At 37.2% G+C, this 18,100-nt stretch overlaps 1 protein-coding gene across 17 annotated transcripts in view; it reads right to left on the bottom strand.

Annotated features, from left to right (window-relative positions):
• The window catches only part of BAZ2B (bromodomain adjacent to zinc finger domain 2B), a 381,204-nt gene that overhangs the window by 278,364 nt on the left and 84,740 nt on the right, over window positions 1–18,100 (bottom strand). The gene's annotated exons all lie outside the window — the stretch shown is intronic.

The following is an 18,100-nucleotide window of genomic DNA, read 5'->3' as shown; positions in this document are numbered from 1 at the left end:
GACTACTGAAATGACAACAAAGGACTTGGAATATTACATAAACTTAGTTGATAGAGCAGTGGTAGGGTTTGTGAGGATTGACTCCAGCTTTGAAAGCAGTTCTACTGTGGGGAATATTATGCAACCATAAAAAATGATGAGATGATGCCATTTGAGACAACATGGATAGACCAGAAGTGTTATGCTAAGTGAAACAGGTCAGACTGTGAAAGACAAATGCCATATGATTTCACTCATAAATGGAATCTAGAAACAAAAATAAAAACAAAAACAAATGAATAAACAAAGAACAGAACCGGACCTATAAATACAGAGAACAAACTAATGGTTGCCATAGAGGAGGAGGGAGGGGGCTTGAGCAAATCATGTGAAGGGGAATAGGAGATATAGGCTTCCAGTTATGGAATGAATAAGTCACAGGAATAAAAGGCACAACATAAGGAACATAGTCAATGAAACTGTAATAGCATAATATATAAACTTGTCAAACACTAAGTTGTATACCTGAAACTAACGTAATATTGTATGTCAACTGTAGTCAAATAAAATAAAAAAAGATATGTACATTGTTTTTAGACATAATGGTATCATTACACACTAAACAGACTATGGTATAGTATAAACATAACTTTTATATACACTGAGAAACCGAAAAATTAATTTGGCTCACTTTATTGCAATATTCACTTTATTGCTGTGGTCCTGAACAGAATCCACAATATCTTCGAGGTATGCTTGTAGATTTAATATAGGAATTAAAAATTTTAAAGGAAGCAACCAGAGGAAAGCAGCCTAAATTTAGGTTTCTAAAGCAAAAATTCTTTAAAATGTGCTATTTCTTAATTGTAAAAAAGGAAAAAAACAGTGAAGGAAGCAAACTTCTACAAACTCGAATAGTTCATCTATTTACAATGTGAACTTTATCAGATTTACCTACATTTCAAGAAGAAAATTAAAAATACGAAGAAGAGGGGCACCTGGCTGGCTCAGTTGGTAGAGCATGCGACTCTTGATCTCAGGGTTGTGAGCTCAAGCCCCACATCAGGCATAGAAATTACTTAAAAAAATTTTTTTTAATTAGTCTAATATTTTTTAAATGCAAAGTGGTACCTTTTAAAAGTTTCTAATTAGCTTTAAAAAATAACATTTTACATTTTTTTATTTTAAAACATTTGTTTCTTGACATGATACACAAGTAAGAGTCTGATTACATATAATAATATTTTTAATATCTTCTCAGAATTTATAATCTATTTTTCCGGGTTCACTTAAATAGTATGTGTGGAAACATATTGACGACATTAGGCTTACATCACATAATACCACAACTCATTCCCTAGAAAATGTGTTATTTTAATACCTATGAATGAAAAGCATATTATAAACATCTAAAGGTATAACATCACAAAATGGATAGTAGTCTAACCATTCACAAGAATGAAAAGCTCTTTTCCAAGCTGTTAGAAAGGTTCTTTCCTAAGCTTTCTAGGCAAAACAAGTCTGAAGCAAATGAGAGTTAAGTTTCAGGGTTTTTCCTCCTACTCAACAGGCCTTACATTGCTTATTTTTAAAACAGGAGTCGTAAATGAAACACAACTACAGGTGAAGAGTTAGAATCCTCATTAATTTCAGTTGCTGGTTGTCTTGCCAATTTCCCTAGTCCACTTCTGTTTCTATGGTAACAAAGGTAGAATCAGGAAGCAGAAGCAAAGATTTTAAGATAACAGTTATATAGGGACAGTCAAGTACTGAATTGCAAAAGATGAAAAGGAAGAATGGAATCACAATTCGTATAATTTTAAAGATACTCAAAGGGAGGAGTCTTCTAGTCCAGTATTCCTTGTTTTCATGGAAAAGTATTTACATTTTCATTATAACTTCTAAAAATTTTGATTCCACTCCCACTTCGGGTGGCCAAAAAACAAAACTAAACAAAACTCTAAAATCACCAAGTGTCCAGATTTACCCTCCATCACAAAATTCACAGTACTAGAATTAAGCCTTTAAAATATGATAGCATATTTTGTGATCCTAACTGGGACTCCATTTTAGACTTTGATTTTCTTTGAAACAGTGGATTCTAATGTGACTTTTTATTTTCAAGCAAAGCAGCTACCTTTAAGAATGAAAATAAACCTTCTATTAATACTAGTATTAACCTTTCAAATATATGCATATACTTTATACAAATGAAATACATATGTGTCTGGAATACAAATTTCTTCAGCAAAGTTTCTAAATATTTCTGGGGTCATTTTAAGTTTGTGAGTATCCAAAATCATGACTTTGTTAGATCCTTTGAACTGTTTATTCTTTTCCAAGTTGCTTTATGTTCAAAATATTCTTCTTCCTCTCTCAAAACATTGTCACTCCCAAGAGTCTATGTTTCTGTCTCTGTCTGTGTCGTGTCTGTGTCTGTGTCTGTCTTATTACTCTGGGGGAAGCAAGCTGCCATGTCAGAAGGAGCACTATGGAAATGACCATGTGACAAAGAACTGAGGCCTCCTACTAACAGCCAACAAGGAACTGTCATTAATAATGTGAGCTTGGCATCAGATCCTCCAGCCCTAGTTGAGCTTTGAGATGACTGCTGTCCCAACTGGAAGCTTGATAGCCACCTCAAGAGAGACCCTGAGTTAAAACCACCTAAGCCAATCCCAGTTTCCTGACCCACAGAAACTAAAATACAAAGATTAGTAGAAAAAGCATGTTGGAAAATGATACATACAGTATAATGCTACTTAAGGTTTTAAAACATGCTAAATAATGCTGATAAACTTGAGTATTTTGCTAAATTAGATAACGAATAAGGTATCTTATTCACCTTTTTATTTCCTCCTACCCTAACTCGAAGAGTTCCTTGCCTAAAACAAATACTTAATAAGTAAATGACAAAGTAAAGCATTAAGATATAATGCAGTTTGGCCAAAACTCATACCTAATGCACTTGCTCTTACTGCTAAGGGAAACAAAAATTTAAGCCCCTACCTCTATGTGACAACTAAAATAATAACAATAAATGTTCATTTATAAAATACATGATATGCTAACCTGTAAACATCAGAAAACAAAGAGTATGTCCAAAGTCTACATTTCAACCACTTTTTACCACAATGAACATATAAACTTTGGCCAAATTTTTGCATCTTTAGCTACAGACAATCTGGAATATACCTCTGTTTAGTTCTATGCATCCAAATATTAATCCTCTTATAAGAATGTTCCGGAGGGGCACCTGGGTGGCTCAGTCGGTTGAACGTCCGACTTTTGATTTCAGCTTGGGTCATGATCTCGGGGTCATAAGATCCAGCCCCAAGTTGGGCTCCATATTCAGCAGGAGGATACTTCTCTTCCTCTCTCTCCCTCTACCTCTGCCCCTCCCCCCACCACTCATGTGCTCTCTAAAATAAATAAATAAATCTTAAAAAAATACAATAAAATGAAAAATAAATAAAAGTCCAAGCTGAGACTCTTCACTAAAAGTTAAAAAGTTTATTTTGTAGCCATAGTAGTTGTACAGTAGTGTACAGGCTTTACTAAGACATGCAAAAGCAAACTCAAGGAGGTTGGTTAACATTCTTGCTTGCTCCTATGAAAATAATCAGCCATAACCTCATAGTAAGACCAGCCTTTTGGGGGGGATCAAGAAAAATCTTTAAAATTATTATGATCATATCCCTCAAAAATCTTAGCAAAACCATTCCTTCTAAACAATTCAAATACAAATATAATTCCCCAGTAAACAGAAACATATGATTATCTGTAACAATTAAGAATATACAAATTAGGGGTGCCTGGGTGGCTCAGTCCATTAAATGTCTGCCTTTGGCTCAGGTCATGATCCCAGGGTCTTGGGATCAAGCCCGGTGTCGGTATCCCTGTTCAGTGGGGAGCCTGCTTCTCCCTCTGCCCCTCCCCTCATTCGCTCTCTCTCTCTCTCTCGAATAAATAAATAAAATCTTAAAAATATATATATACATATTAAAATAAAATTATCCCCATTAAGAATACAATAAAAAAAATTTCAAAGTCCACAGGAAGGAGTAGAAGATAGTACAACTTCTCCTGAGGAGCATTTCATGAATATGTGAAAAGAGCCATAAAATCTGAATAAAACAGCATTCATTCACATAATCCCTCCCAAAAATCCACCCAAAAGTATCAAAACTAGTATAAAGAATCCATCATCAAAAAAGTCAGGGAAGGGGCGCCTGGGTGGCTCAGTCGTTAAGCGTCTGCCTTCAGCTCAGGTCATGATCCCAGGGTCCTGGGATCGAGTCCCACATCGGGCTCCCTGCTCAGCGGGAAGCCTGCTTCTCCCTCTCCCGCTCCCCCTGCTTGTGTTCCTGCTCTCGCTGTCTCTCTCTCTGTCAAATAAATAAATAAAATCTTTAAAAAAAAAAAAAAAAAAAAAAAGTCAGGGAAAATACCAACACTGTAACAAGACTCTGACTCTATACACATATGTTCCAAGGGTATAAGCGGCAGATTTTAAGAAATAAGAATAGTCTGAAATGTCCCAACCCACAACTTATAGAATTGAAGTTTAGGAACATGGAAGGCCTATAAGAGAGATGGGAATCACAGAGCTTGGCGCTCATGTTCACTTTGGAGAAAGACATCAAGGGGCCTTTTGGGCCTCATTGTTCTAATTTTCCTTAACCTGTCATTAGGGTTGAAAAGGAGCCAGCTTTATAAGTGATGATCAAATCTGACTAAGCAGACACAAGTACTGACTCACTATACAAAATCCATAATCCACAGTATTGCAGAGTAACAATTCTCCCCTTGCTGATATCCCCCATCCACAGATATGCCAGGCTCTCCCTAAGGAGGGGAATTGCTAAAATCAAAGGTTGACCCTCAAACATAGGATTACAGGTACACCCACAACACAGATCTCAAGAGATTCAGCAAAAAAGTTCTAGGAGAAAACAAACTATATTTCCTTTTGCCCAGTTCATCTTGTTGCTTATCCCAAATATTGAAAACCATCAACATCTAAATCTCTGTCTAGCAGAAATTATAAAATGAAAAACACTTAAAAAACACTAAGGTAGGGGTGCCTGGGTGGCTCAGTTGATTAAGCAGCTGCCTTTGGCTCAGGTCATGGTCTCAGGGTCCTGGGATCGAGCCCCACACTGGGCTCCCTGCTTAGCAGGAAGGCTGCTTCTCCCTCTCCCTCTGCCTGCCGCTCCCCCTGCTTGTGCTCTCTCTCAAATAAATAAACAAAAATCTTTTAAAACACACACACAAAGGTAAATAGAGAAAGCCATCAAGAATTACCAAGTTGCCCATGCATTTAAGTAAATTTCAACTTCCTTTCTGAATTTTTTTGAAGTCTTAATAGAAATAGATGAATACTTGCTTAACATGATTTTCAAAAACACATCTAACAAACCAAAAGCGAGTATCACAGACAATGATGAAGTATTTGAAGCATTTCAAAAATCAGAAAAAAATAAGGGTATGCTCAGTGTTAATACTAGTCAACTCTATTCTTTAACCGAAGAATAAAGTTATAAATATTAGAAGTGTGGCAGCAAAATCATCTCTATTTGCATAAGATATGATTACGTATATGGAAAACCCTAGAGAATCAACTGAAAAATTACTAGAAAAAGTAGGAAAGTTGAGTAATTCAATCAATGGCCAGTAGGAATTACTCCACAATGTTTTGGGGAAAACTGAATAGCTTGTGGGGAAAAAAATAAAGCTGAGAGTTCACACTTCACCTCTTTCACTTAAGTAGATTCCACCTATGATAAAAATTCAAGTGTAGGGGCGCCTGGGTGGCTCAGTTGGTTAAGCGACTGCCTTCGGCTCAGGTCATGATCCTGGAGTCCCGCATCAGGCTCCCTGCTCAGCAGGGGGTCTGCTTCTCCCTCTGACCCTCTTCCCTCTCGTGCTGTCTCTCATTCTCTCTCTCTCAAATAAATAAATAAAATCTTTAAAAAAAAAAAAAATTCAAGTGTAAAGCAAAACAAACCTTAGAGCCATACACAAAAAGAATGCAACATTGGTCTTCTAAATACTTGTTATTTCTTCCTATATTGAAAATAACAATATTGGGGGGGGAATTCCACAATAAATATCAGAAAAGGAAAGAAGGGAAAAAGAAGAAAGGAAAAAGAAAAAAAATAACTTAGTAATGTGTTAGAGCTTGCTCATAGAAGTTCACAAGAGTCAATTGTTAACAATTGTGAAAATTGTTAAAATTTTCAGGAATTTCACGACCCAGTTGTTAAACATTATTAAAAATTTAAAAAGTCATTATTAAAAATTAAATTATATAGGGGTGACTGGGTGGCTCAGTTAGTTAAGTGTCCGACTCTTGGTTTCAGCTCAGGTCATGATCTCAGGGTTGTGGGATCAAGTCTATGTGGGGCTCCATGCTCAGAGGGGTGTCTGCTTGGGATTCTCTCTCTCTCTCCCTCTCCTTTGGCCCCTCTCCCACTCACACTCCCACTCTCTCTTTAAAATAAATACATAGGGGCACCTGGGTCAGTCAGTAAAACATCTGCCTTCAGCTCAGGTCATGGTCCCAGGGTCCTGGGATCAAGCCCTGCATTGGGCTCCCTGCTCATCGGGGAGCCTGCTTCTCCCTCTCCCTCTGCAGCTCCCCCTGCTTGTGCTCTCTTGCTCTTGTCAAATAAATAAAATCTTAAATAATAATAATAAAATAAAATAAATACATAAACCTTTAAAAAAATTATATAAACACCAATCAATAAATTATATTAAAAATAAGACAATAAACACTCAACTTCCTAATTATTTTACCACATTTTATTATTCTCTATGCTGTTGAGGTTATTTACATCTATTGTATCAGCTTGGTACAGATACTGTATAATAATTGTGTGTCTACACATCCCAACTCTGTTCAGTGGTATTAAATTGTTGGAATGAAATAGGCCGTGTCAGGAGTATTTACACCAGGGAAAAGAGCACACACTATAAATCGAGACTCCCTCCGCCAAACACACAAACCAGTTGTTACCAGAATACCACTGCATAAATGTAAACCATTCATTATGCTTTGACCCAGCAAGTCAATCTCCTGGAATGTTTCCTAATGAAATAAATTACAATATGCACAAAGGCTTAGTGATGTTTGATGTTAAATTATTTCATTATATGTTATATGTTAATCAAAAACAGTTTAAATGCCCCAAACTTGGGTAGTTGAATAAATTATTATATACTGTTTGAAAATATTTAATGACACAAGAAAATGCCTCCTGATATAATCCAAAAAAGAACTAATAAAGTAAAAAAGAACGAAAAACTACAAATATAATATCTATTTCCTAAAAAAAAAAAACCACACACACACAAATACTTACATAGAAAAAAAGATCAGAAATTAAAACTTTGTTTTATGAAAAACCAGCAAAGAGGCATTTCTAGATGAAAAAATTTTTTAAAGATTTTATTTATTTTTTTTTATTTATTTGAGAGAGAGAATGTGCATGAGCAAGGGGAGGGGCAGAGATAGAGGGAGGGAGAGAACCTCAAGCAGACACCTCGCTGAGCACAGAGCCTGACAGGGGCTCAATCTCATGACTGTGAGATCATGACCTGAGCCAAAATCAAGAGTCGGATCAGACATTTAACCAACTAAACCACCCAGGTGCCCCTCTACTTGAAGAATTTCTGATATCTGGAACTTGAATTCTGAAATTTCTTTCCACCAAAGCTCCAATCTCACTGCTATACACACCCACATCTTCTCAGTCCCTCTAATTACAGAGGTACCCCTCCTTCTAGTTAATGTCAATCAGTCTAACATGGGTTTAGAACCCATGTCTTCCCACTTCTCAAAGAATTTCTGAATTATATCCTCTGCCCCTATATCTTCATTCTCATCAAGAAAGTCATTTCAAGCCCACATTTCCTTCCTAGAAACTTGCCAATTTCTTTTTCATTTCCCTTAAAAAACAACAACTATCCAAACTCCATGTTCCTATTTCTTTTTTTTTTTTTTTTTTTAAAGATTTTATTTATTTATTTGACAGAGACAGCAAGAGCAGGAACACAAGCAGGGGGAGTGGGAGAGGGAGAAGCAGGCTTCCTGCTGAGCAGGGAGCCTGATGTGGGACTCGATCCCAGGACTCTGGGATCATGACCTGAGCCGAAGGCAGCCACTTAACGACTGAGCCACCCAGGCGCCCCTCTATGTTCCTATTTCTTTAGCTTGCGTCCAAACCACTCCACTAAAACTATTATTGCCAAGGTCACTAATGTCCTTTTTTTGCTTAATTTAATAGGATTTTTTTATTTGTTCTTACTTGATATCACAAAACCATTTCACTCTATGCCAGCTCCCTCATTTTCTTTTTAGAGAGGACATTTATGAAACTAACTTGCTGTTTTTTCATTTATGAAAACTTTCATTTCATTAAATAAACTTCAATATAAAATAAAATAAAAATGCAAGTAATAGAATTTTGGATATTTGAGGTTTTTATCTTTTTTTTTTAAAGATTTTATTTATTTATTTGACAGAGAGAGACACAGCGAGAGAGGGAACACAGCAGAGGGAGTGGGAGAGGGAGAAGCAGGCTCCCCACTGAGCAGGGAGCCCAATGTGGGACTCCATCTCAGGATCCTGGGATCATGACCTGAGCCGAAGGCAGACGCTTAACGACTGAGCCACCCAGGCGCCCCTAAGATTTTTATCTTAATATTTTCTGCATTTTTCAAAACTTTTGAGAATATTTTTTGTCAAAAATACACCTTCAATTTTAAAACAAGTCTTGTTGTACATCTAAAACTAACATAATGTTATACGTCATTTGTACCTCAATTTTTTAAATGTTAGAAAACAAACGAAATGAATATAAAGAAAAAATCAAAGGACAATGAACATGATTAACTCTAAGAAGGAATAACTGGCAAGTTGTAGAGTTGCATGTACAATTTACATTTATCATAAACATATGGCACAAATATAAAACAATATGAGAATTTACCTTTTAAAGGTTCAAGTTGTATTCCCAAATAGTCATAATTCAGGCATCTAATAAGTATAATAGAATTATTTACCAGGATGATAACCCTATCTTAACAAGGAAAATTTATTTTTAACATGCTCAGGATTATCTAATAAAATTAGTATTTTTATAAAGAATTCTATTACAAGAGGTAGAAACAAAACAAAAATTTGACAATGCCAGGGCGCCTGGCTCAGTCAGTTAAGCATCTGCCTTCAGCTCAGGTCATAATCCCAGGGTTCTGGGATCAAGCCCCACGTCGGGCTCCCTGCTCAGAAGGGAGCCTGCTTCTCCCTCTCCCTCTTCTTCTGCCCCTGCTCCTGCACTCTTCTCTCTCTCTCTTACTCACTCTCTCAAATAAATAAATAAAATCTTTAAAAAAAAAATTGACAATGCCTTAAAAAGTTGACCTTTAGTTATCTAGTTCAACATTCCTTATAATAGAGATTTTTTAGAGTATACAGCAAAAATGTGGTACAGATACTAAATGTTGACAGGAAGTTGGGTCTTAATATGGGCATTAAAGGGTAGTTTTACTAGCAAAAAGGAATGGGGAAGGGGATGTCTGGCTGTCTCTATCGGCAGAGCATGCAACTCTTGATCTTGGGATCAGGAGTTCGAGCACCACTTGGGACACAGAGCTTACTTTAAAAAAAGGAATGGGAAGAATTATATGTCAAGAAACAAAATATATGAGAAGTGTCTATAAAAACTCTGGGAAGGAAGACATTTTTTTAAAAAATATTTTATTTATTTATTTGTCAGAGACAGAGAGAGAGCACAAGCAGGGGGAGCAGCAGGCAGAGGGAGAAGCAGACTCCCCACCGAGCAGGGAGCCCAATGCGGGACTCGATCCCAGGACCCTGGGATCATGACCTCAGCCGAAGGCAGATGCTTAACCGACTGAGCCACCCAGGCACCCGGTTTTGGTCTTTTTTGTTTTTTGTTTTTTAAATTTTATTTATTTATTTTAGAAAGAGAGAGAGAGTGTGAGTGTGAGTGTGAGTGTGCGGAGCGGCAGAGGGAGAACGAGAGAATCCCAGGCAGAGTCCATGCTGAGTACAGAGCCTGAAGTGGGGCTTGATCCCAAGACCCCAAGATCATGACTTGAGCCAAAACCAAGAGTCAGTTGCTCAACCCATTGAGCCACCCAGGTGCCCCGGGAAGAAGACATTTTTTAAGCTTAAAAATGGAAACAATGGTTTTAAAAATCTGAAGAAATGACAAGTTAGTATTTCACATTTCTGTAAATAAAAAACTATTAAAAAGTTAAAGAATTATAATAAATATAATAAAAGCATAATATCATTAATACTTAGAAGAATTAATAAATAGCTTAAAATAAATATACTAAGACCTCTGTGCAGTAACAGGCAATGTCAGAGACAAATCACAAAAGAGAAACAGGTTACCTAAAAGACGCTCCTTCTAATTAGTCACAGTAATGCAGATTAAATAAAGTACAATTCTTCTGCAATGGAATCGACAATGACTAAAAATGGTGACTATAACCCAATCCAATGAAGGTGTAGTGAAACAGGTATGGTTATCTATTACTAGTGAAATACTATAAACTCATACAATCCTTTCAAAACCCAAGTTTACAATACATATATTAAGAACCTTAAAGTATTCCCAGCCCTTAACCTAATAATTATATTTTTGGGGATTTTTCCTATGAAATGATGTCAGACAGCAACAAATAAAAGTTCTATGCATAAAAATGTGCATTGAAGCATTATCTATACAGGTCGGAAGTAAGGAATCAATCTATGTGTATGCACAACCATGGGCTCCACTACTAGCATTCCACTGTCGCACAAGGGAAGAATCAGATAACCCTGTGAGGAAGTACAGGGCTGGGAAAATTTCCAAAAATATAACTCTTCAGAAGTCTTAGAAAATAAGCAGATTTTACCAAGCAGAAAGAGAGGGAATAAGAATTGCATACAGGGAACATCATATGTAAAATCATGGATTCATGAAAGTCTATCCTCAGGGATCCATAAAAAGTATGGTCTGCTTGTAGTATGTTTAGAACATGCTGCCTCCTATCTCCCAGGGGTTTTCAGAAAGTGATGTTTAGCAGTGGTTTAAACACATACAGAGCAATAAATACAAACAAAAATGAAAAAATATGAGGTTAACTGGATGTGAGTATTCATCTTCATACAATGTGATACACCAGGAGTAAAGTAGAAGGGTTTTAAAAAACAGATGAGGGTTTATCTTAAGCTAAACTCATCATTGTTAGATTGTTATGATATGTTAGAAACAATATCTAACCACTGGCAAGTGGTAAGCCACAGCCAATCTCGCTTATTCTATTTATTTATTTATTTATTTATTTATTTATTTAAGAGCGTGCACACAAGCAAGCGGAGGGGCAGAGGGACAAGCAAACTCCTCATTGAGAGGGGAGCCCAATGCAGGGCTCAATCCCAGTACCCTGAGATCTTGACCTGGGCCAAAGGCAGATGCTTAACCGACTAAGTCACCCAGGTGCCCCCAACCTCTCTTGTTCTTACTTTCAATATCTGGAAAGGAGAAATAAGTGTTCAGCTACATCAAATTATTGTTATAGTCATAAGAAATAGATTTGCATGCAAGGTATTACAATCTCCAACCTCCCCAAACTAGCTCAACCCCATTCCTTTAAATTATCATGTACCTCATATTTATCCTCCTGCCCATTCTCCTGCTATTAGTCTAGTCATTACCACCTGACACTGGAATTTCTGCAATAAGTCACTGGTCTTTTTTTTTTTTACCTTTTTATTTCTTTTTTTAATTTACTTTAATTTTATTATGTTATGTTAGTCACCATACATTACATCATTAGTTTTTGATGTAGTATTCCATGATTCATTGTTTGCGTATAACACCCAGTGCTCCATTCAATACGTGCCCTCCTTTATACCCAACACCAGGATAACACAGCCCACCACCCCCCTCCCCTCTGGTCTTTCTTTTAATAGTCTCTACTTTCTATACATTTAACAGAGATCTTCCGGATCTATCTTTCTAAATTTTTAATCATTTCACATCTCCACTTAAAAATCTATTACCTGGGGCACCTGGGTGGCTCAGTCATTAAGCGTCTGCCTTCGGCTCAGGTCATGGTCCCAGAATCCTGGGACCGAGCCCCACATGGGGCTCCCTGCTCAGCGGGAAGCCTGCTTTTCCCTCTCCCACTCCCTCTGCTTGTGTTCCTTCCCTCACTGTCTCTCTCTCTGTCAAATAAATAAATAAAATCTTTAAAAAAAATCTATTAGCTAACCCAAACCCCTTTGTAACTTTATCTCCCACTACACACACATTTTAGTTAGGTAGGGTTCCCTCCAATCTATCCTTCGTTCAGGTTGCTGTTCTAAAATATCTATTGCTGGGGTGCCTGGATGGCTCAGATTGTTAAGCGTCTGCCTTCAGCTCAGGTTGTGATTCCGGGCTCCTGGGATCAAGCCCTGCATGGGGCTCCCTGTTCAGCGGGAAGCCTGCTTCTCCCTCTCCCCCACTCATGTCCTTTCTCTCTCTCTCTCCCTCAAATAAATAAAATCTTAAAGTAAAGTAGGCTCCATGGCTACACACATTCTTGAAATCACGAACCTGAGATCAAGACATGAGTGAAATCAAGAGTTGAATGTTTAAGCAACTGAGCCACACAGATGCCCCCAGTAGAGACTCATCTTATTGGGGGATGAGGGATAGTTTCTAGTCAGTAGGCTATATCAAAATATAGTAAATATTATCTTTTACATGAATCATACTGGAGACAGATACATGATCTCTCAATAAGTCCAACACAGCCAGTTTGACTGCCAGCATTAAAGTAGATGTCATTTATGTAGTTGAGTTCCAGATATTCATAGATGGCCTGCACTTAGGAGCTATGATATACAAAAAAAATATTTATATTAAGACGTAAGAGCCACAGGGACTATAAGATCCACACAATGAGAACTATCCAGAGAGCACCAGACTCCTGTATCCTGCCTATAGATAAAATCACTGAATGAATGATGTTTACTGAAATTGTTTTTCCTTTCCCACCCACAATTTTTCCTAACATAAATAATTTAATTTCAATGAGTTAAAATCACAAAAGATGAGATCGCACTCTATGTACATCCTTTCTCTCTAAGTAAATTATGACTTCCTTATGCATATTATGGGCTACGTGTTTTATTTCTGAGCACTTTGAATTGTTTCTAGTTACTAAGTAATAGATGTCAGCCTGATTCTTGTTCTCAATTTAATGATCAATTTATTTAACTACTTTATTTTACTATCACTACTGCCTAATATGTGATTATTAGCACATCACAATAGTATGAAACATGAAAAAATAAGTGATTTTTACTTGTTTCCATGGGTAACTATAGGATTACTTTCAGGTCTCTTGTGAAGTCCTGAGATTAACAAACACAAAAATAAACATGCATTTTTACCCACGTAGATGTAAGTAATTTAGTTGGTACCTCTGGACTTAAGCAGAAACATATCAAATGCTACTTACTAAGAATAAAATATTTGCAATAAATTGCAAAAAAGAGACCTATTTCACAAAAAGTGTCTCACATTAAAGCAAAAAAGGTCAAATCAAGATACTATGTCAATAGAATACTTCATTAAAAGCAACAACCCCAAAAAACCAAATACTGGAAAGTTCTGGTCATGTTCAATCTAGAACTTCCCTAATTTGGGGAAGGAAACAGGCATCAAAACCAGGAGGCACAAGGAACCCCCCCCCCAAAATCAATAAAAATAGGTCAACACCCCGACATCTAATAGTAAAACTCACAAGTTTCAGAGACGAAGAGAAAATCCTGAAAGCAGCTCGGGACAAGAAGTCTGTAACCTACAATGGTAGAAACATTAGATTGGCAGCAGACCTATCCACAGAGACCTGGCAGGCCAGAAAGGACTGGCATGATATATTCAGGGCACTAAATGAGAAAACTATGCAGTCAAAAATACTATATCCAGGTAGGCTGTCATTGAAAACAGAAGGAGAGATAAAAGCTTCCAGGACAAACAAAAACTAAAAGAATTTGCGAACAGCAAACCAGCCCTACAAGAAATATTGAAAGGGGTCCACTAAGCAAAGAGAGAGCCTAAAAGTAACATAGACCAGAAAGGAACAGAGACAATATACAGTAACAGTCACTTTACAGGCAATACAATGGCACTAAATTCATATCTTCCAATAGTCACCCCAAATGTAAATGGGCTAAATGCCCCAGTCAAAAGACACAGGGTATCAGATTTGATAAAAAAAGAAGACCTATCGATATGCTGTCTGCAAGAGATTCATTTTAGGCTCCAGATTTAAAGTGAGGGGGTGGAAAACCATTTACCATGCTAATGGACATCAAAAGAAAGCTGGAGTGGCAATCCTTATGTCAGACAAATTAGATATTAAAGCAAAGACTATAATAAGAGATGAGGAAGGACACTATATCATACTTAAAGGGTCTATCCAACAAGAAGATCTAACAATTGTAAATATCTATGCCCCTGACATGGGAGCAGCCAATTATATAACCCGATTAATAACAAAATCAAAGAAACACATTGACAATAATACAATAGTAGTAGAGGACTTTAACACCCCCCTCACTGAAATGGACAGATCATCTAAGCAAAGGATCAATAGGGAAATAAAGGCTTTAAATGACACACTGGACCAGATGGACTTCACAGATATATTCAGAACCTTCCATCCCAAAGCAACAGAATACACATTCTTCTCTAGTGCCCATGGAACATTCTCCAGAATAGATCACATCCTGGGTCACAAATCAGGTCTCAACCGGTACCAAAAGACTGGGATCATTCCCTGCATATTTTCGGACCACAATGCTTTGAAACTAGAACTCAATCACAAGAGGAAAGTTGGAAAGAACTCAAATACATGGAGGCTAAAGAGCATCCTACTAAGGAATGAATGGTCAACCAGGAAATTAAAAAAGAATTAAAAAAATTCATGGAAACAAATGAAAATGAAAACACAACTGTTCAAAATCTTTGGGAGGCAGCAAAGGCAGTCCTAAGAGAAAAGTATATAGCAATACAAGCCTTTCTCAAGAAACAAGAAAGGTCTCAAATACACAACCTAACCCTACACCTAAAGGAGCTGGAGAAAGAACAGCAAATAAAGCTAAACCCAGCAGGAGAAGAGAAATAATTAAGATCAGAGCAGAAATCAATGAAATAGAAACCAAAAGAACAGTAGAACAGATTGACGAAACTAGGAGTTTGTTCTTTGAAAGAATTAATAAGATTGATAAACCCCTGGCCAGACTTACCAAAAAGAAAAGAGAAGGGACCAACATAAATAAAATCATGAATGAAGAGGGGAGATCACAACCAACACCAAAGAAATACAAACAAGTACAAGAACATATTATGAGCAATTATATACCAACAAGTTAGGCTATCTGGAAGAAATGGATGCATTCCTAGACGCATATAAACTACCAAAACTGAAGCAGGAAGAGATAGAAAACCTGAACAGACCCATGACCAGTAAGGAAATTGAAGCAGTCATCAAAAATCTCCCAACAAACAAGAGCCCAGGGCCAGATGGCCTCCCAGGGGAATTTTACCAAACATTGAAAGAAAAATTAATAGCTATTCTTCTGAAACTGTTCCAAAAAATAGAAATGTAAGGAAAACTTCCAAACTCATTTTATGAGTCCAGCATTACCTTGATCCCAAAACCAGACAAAGACCTCATCAAAAAGGAGAATTACAGACCAATATCCCTGATGAACATGGATGCAAAATTTCTCACCAAAATACTAGCCAACAGGATCCAACAGTACATTCAAAGGATTATTCACCACAACCGAGTGGGATTTATTCCTGGGCTGCAAGGGTGGTTCAACATCCGCAAATCAAACAATGTGATATAATACATTAATAAAAGAAAGAACAAGAATCATATGATACTCTCAGTAGCTGCAAAAAAAGCATTTGACAAGTATAGCATCCTTTCTTGATTAAAACTCTTCACAGTGTAGGGATAAATGGTACATACCTCAATGCTATCTATGAAAACCCACAGAGAATATCATTCTCAATGGGGAAAAACTGAGAGCTTTTCCCCTAAGGTCAGGAACATGGCAGGGTGTGTCCACTATCACCACTGCTATTCAACATAGTACTAGAAGTCCTAGCCTCAGCAATCAGACAACAAAAAGAAATAAAAGGCATCCAAATTGGCGAAGAAGAAGTCAAACTCTCACTGTTTGCAGATGATATGATACTTTATGTGGAAAACCCAAAAGACTCCACCCCAAAACTGCTAGAACTCATACAGGAATTCAGTAAAGTGGCAGGATATAAAATCAATCCACAGAAATCAGTGGCATTTCTATACACCACCAACAAGACAGAAGAGAAATTAAGGAGTTGATCCCATTTATAATTGCACCCAAAACCATAGGATACCTAGGAATAAATCTAACCAAAGAGGCAAAGAATCTGTACTCAGAAAACTATAGCATACTCATGAAAGAAATTGAGGAAGACACAACGAAATGGAAAAATGTTTCATGCTACGGATTGGAAGAACAAATATTGTGAAAATGTCTATGCTACCTTGAGCAATCTACACATTTAATGCAATCCTTATCAAAATATCAATTTTTTTCAAAGAAATGGAAGAAATAATCCTAAAATTTGTATGGAACCAGAAAAGACCCCAAACAGCCAGAGGAATGTTGAAAAAGAAAAGCAAAGCTGGTGGTATCATAATTCTGGACTTCATGCTCTATTACAAAGCCATAATCATCAAGACAGTATGGTACTGGCACAAAAACAGACACATAAATCAATGGAACAGAATCAAGTGCCCAGAAATGGACCCTCAACTCTATGATAGTCAACTAATCTTTGACAAAGCAGTAAAGAATGTCAATGGAAAAAAGACAGTCTCTTCAACAAATGGTGTTGGGAAAATTGGACAGCCACATGCAGAAGAATGAAGCTGGACCATTTCCTTACACCACACACAAAAGTAGACTCAAAATGGATGAAAGTCCTAAATGTGAGACAGGAATCCTTCAAAATCCTTGAGGAGAACACAGGCAGCAACCTCTTTGACCTCAGCCGCAGCAACTTCTTCCTAGACACATCACCAAAGGCAAGGGAAGCAAGGGCAAAAATGAATTATTGGGACTTCATCAAGGTAAAAACCTTTTGCACAGCAAAGCAAACAGTCAACAAAAGCAAAAGACAACTGACAGAATGGGAGAAGATATTTGCAAATGACATATCAGATAAAGGGCTAGTATCCTAAATCTATAAAGAACTTATCAAACTCAACACCCAAAGAACAAAGAATCCAATCAAGAAATGGGCAGAAGACATGAACAGATATTTCTGATGGCGAACAGACACATGTAAAAGTGCTCAACATCACTTGGCATCAGGGAAATCCAAATCAAAACCTCAATGAGATACCACCTCACACCAGTCAGAATGGCTAAAATTAACAAGTCAGGAAATGACAGATGTTGGCGAGGATGCGGAGAAAGGGGAACCCTCCTACACTGTTGGCGGGAATGCAAGCTGGTGCAGCCACTCTGGAAAACACTATGGAGGTTCCTCAAAAAGTTGAAAATAGAGCTACCGTACGACCCAGCAATTTCACTACTGGTTATTTACCCCAAAGATACAAATGTAGTGATCTGAAGGGGTATGTGCACCCCAATGTTTATAGCAGCAATGTCCACAATAGCCAAACTATGGAAAGAGCCAAGATGTCCATCAACATATGAATGGATAAAGAAGATGTCATATATATACACAATGGAATATTATGCAGCCATCAAAAAAAAAAAACCCGAAATCTTGCCATTTGCAACGACATGGGTGGAACTAGAGGGTATTATGCTAAGTGAAATATGTCAATCAGAGAAAGACAAGTATCATATGATCTCACTGATATGAGGAATTTGAAAAACAAGACAGAGGATCATAGGAGAAGGGAGGGAAAAATGAAACAAGATGAAATCAGAGAGGGAGACAAACCATAAGAGACTCTTAATCTCAGGTAAAAAACTGCGGGTTGCTGGAGTGGAAGGTGGTGGGAG

The sequence above is a fragment of the Phoca vitulina genome, unplaced genomic scaffold (assembly GCF_004348235.1).
Source record: "Phoca vitulina isolate PV1807 unplaced genomic scaffold, GSC_HSeal_1.0 scaffold1, whole genome shotgun sequence".
Classification (NCBI taxonomy): domain Eukaryota; kingdom Metazoa; phylum Chordata; class Mammalia; order Carnivora; family Phocidae; genus Phoca; species Phoca vitulina.
The sequence above is the reverse complement of the archived record's forward strand: the minus strand, read 5'-3'. Positions and strand labels throughout refer to the sequence as shown.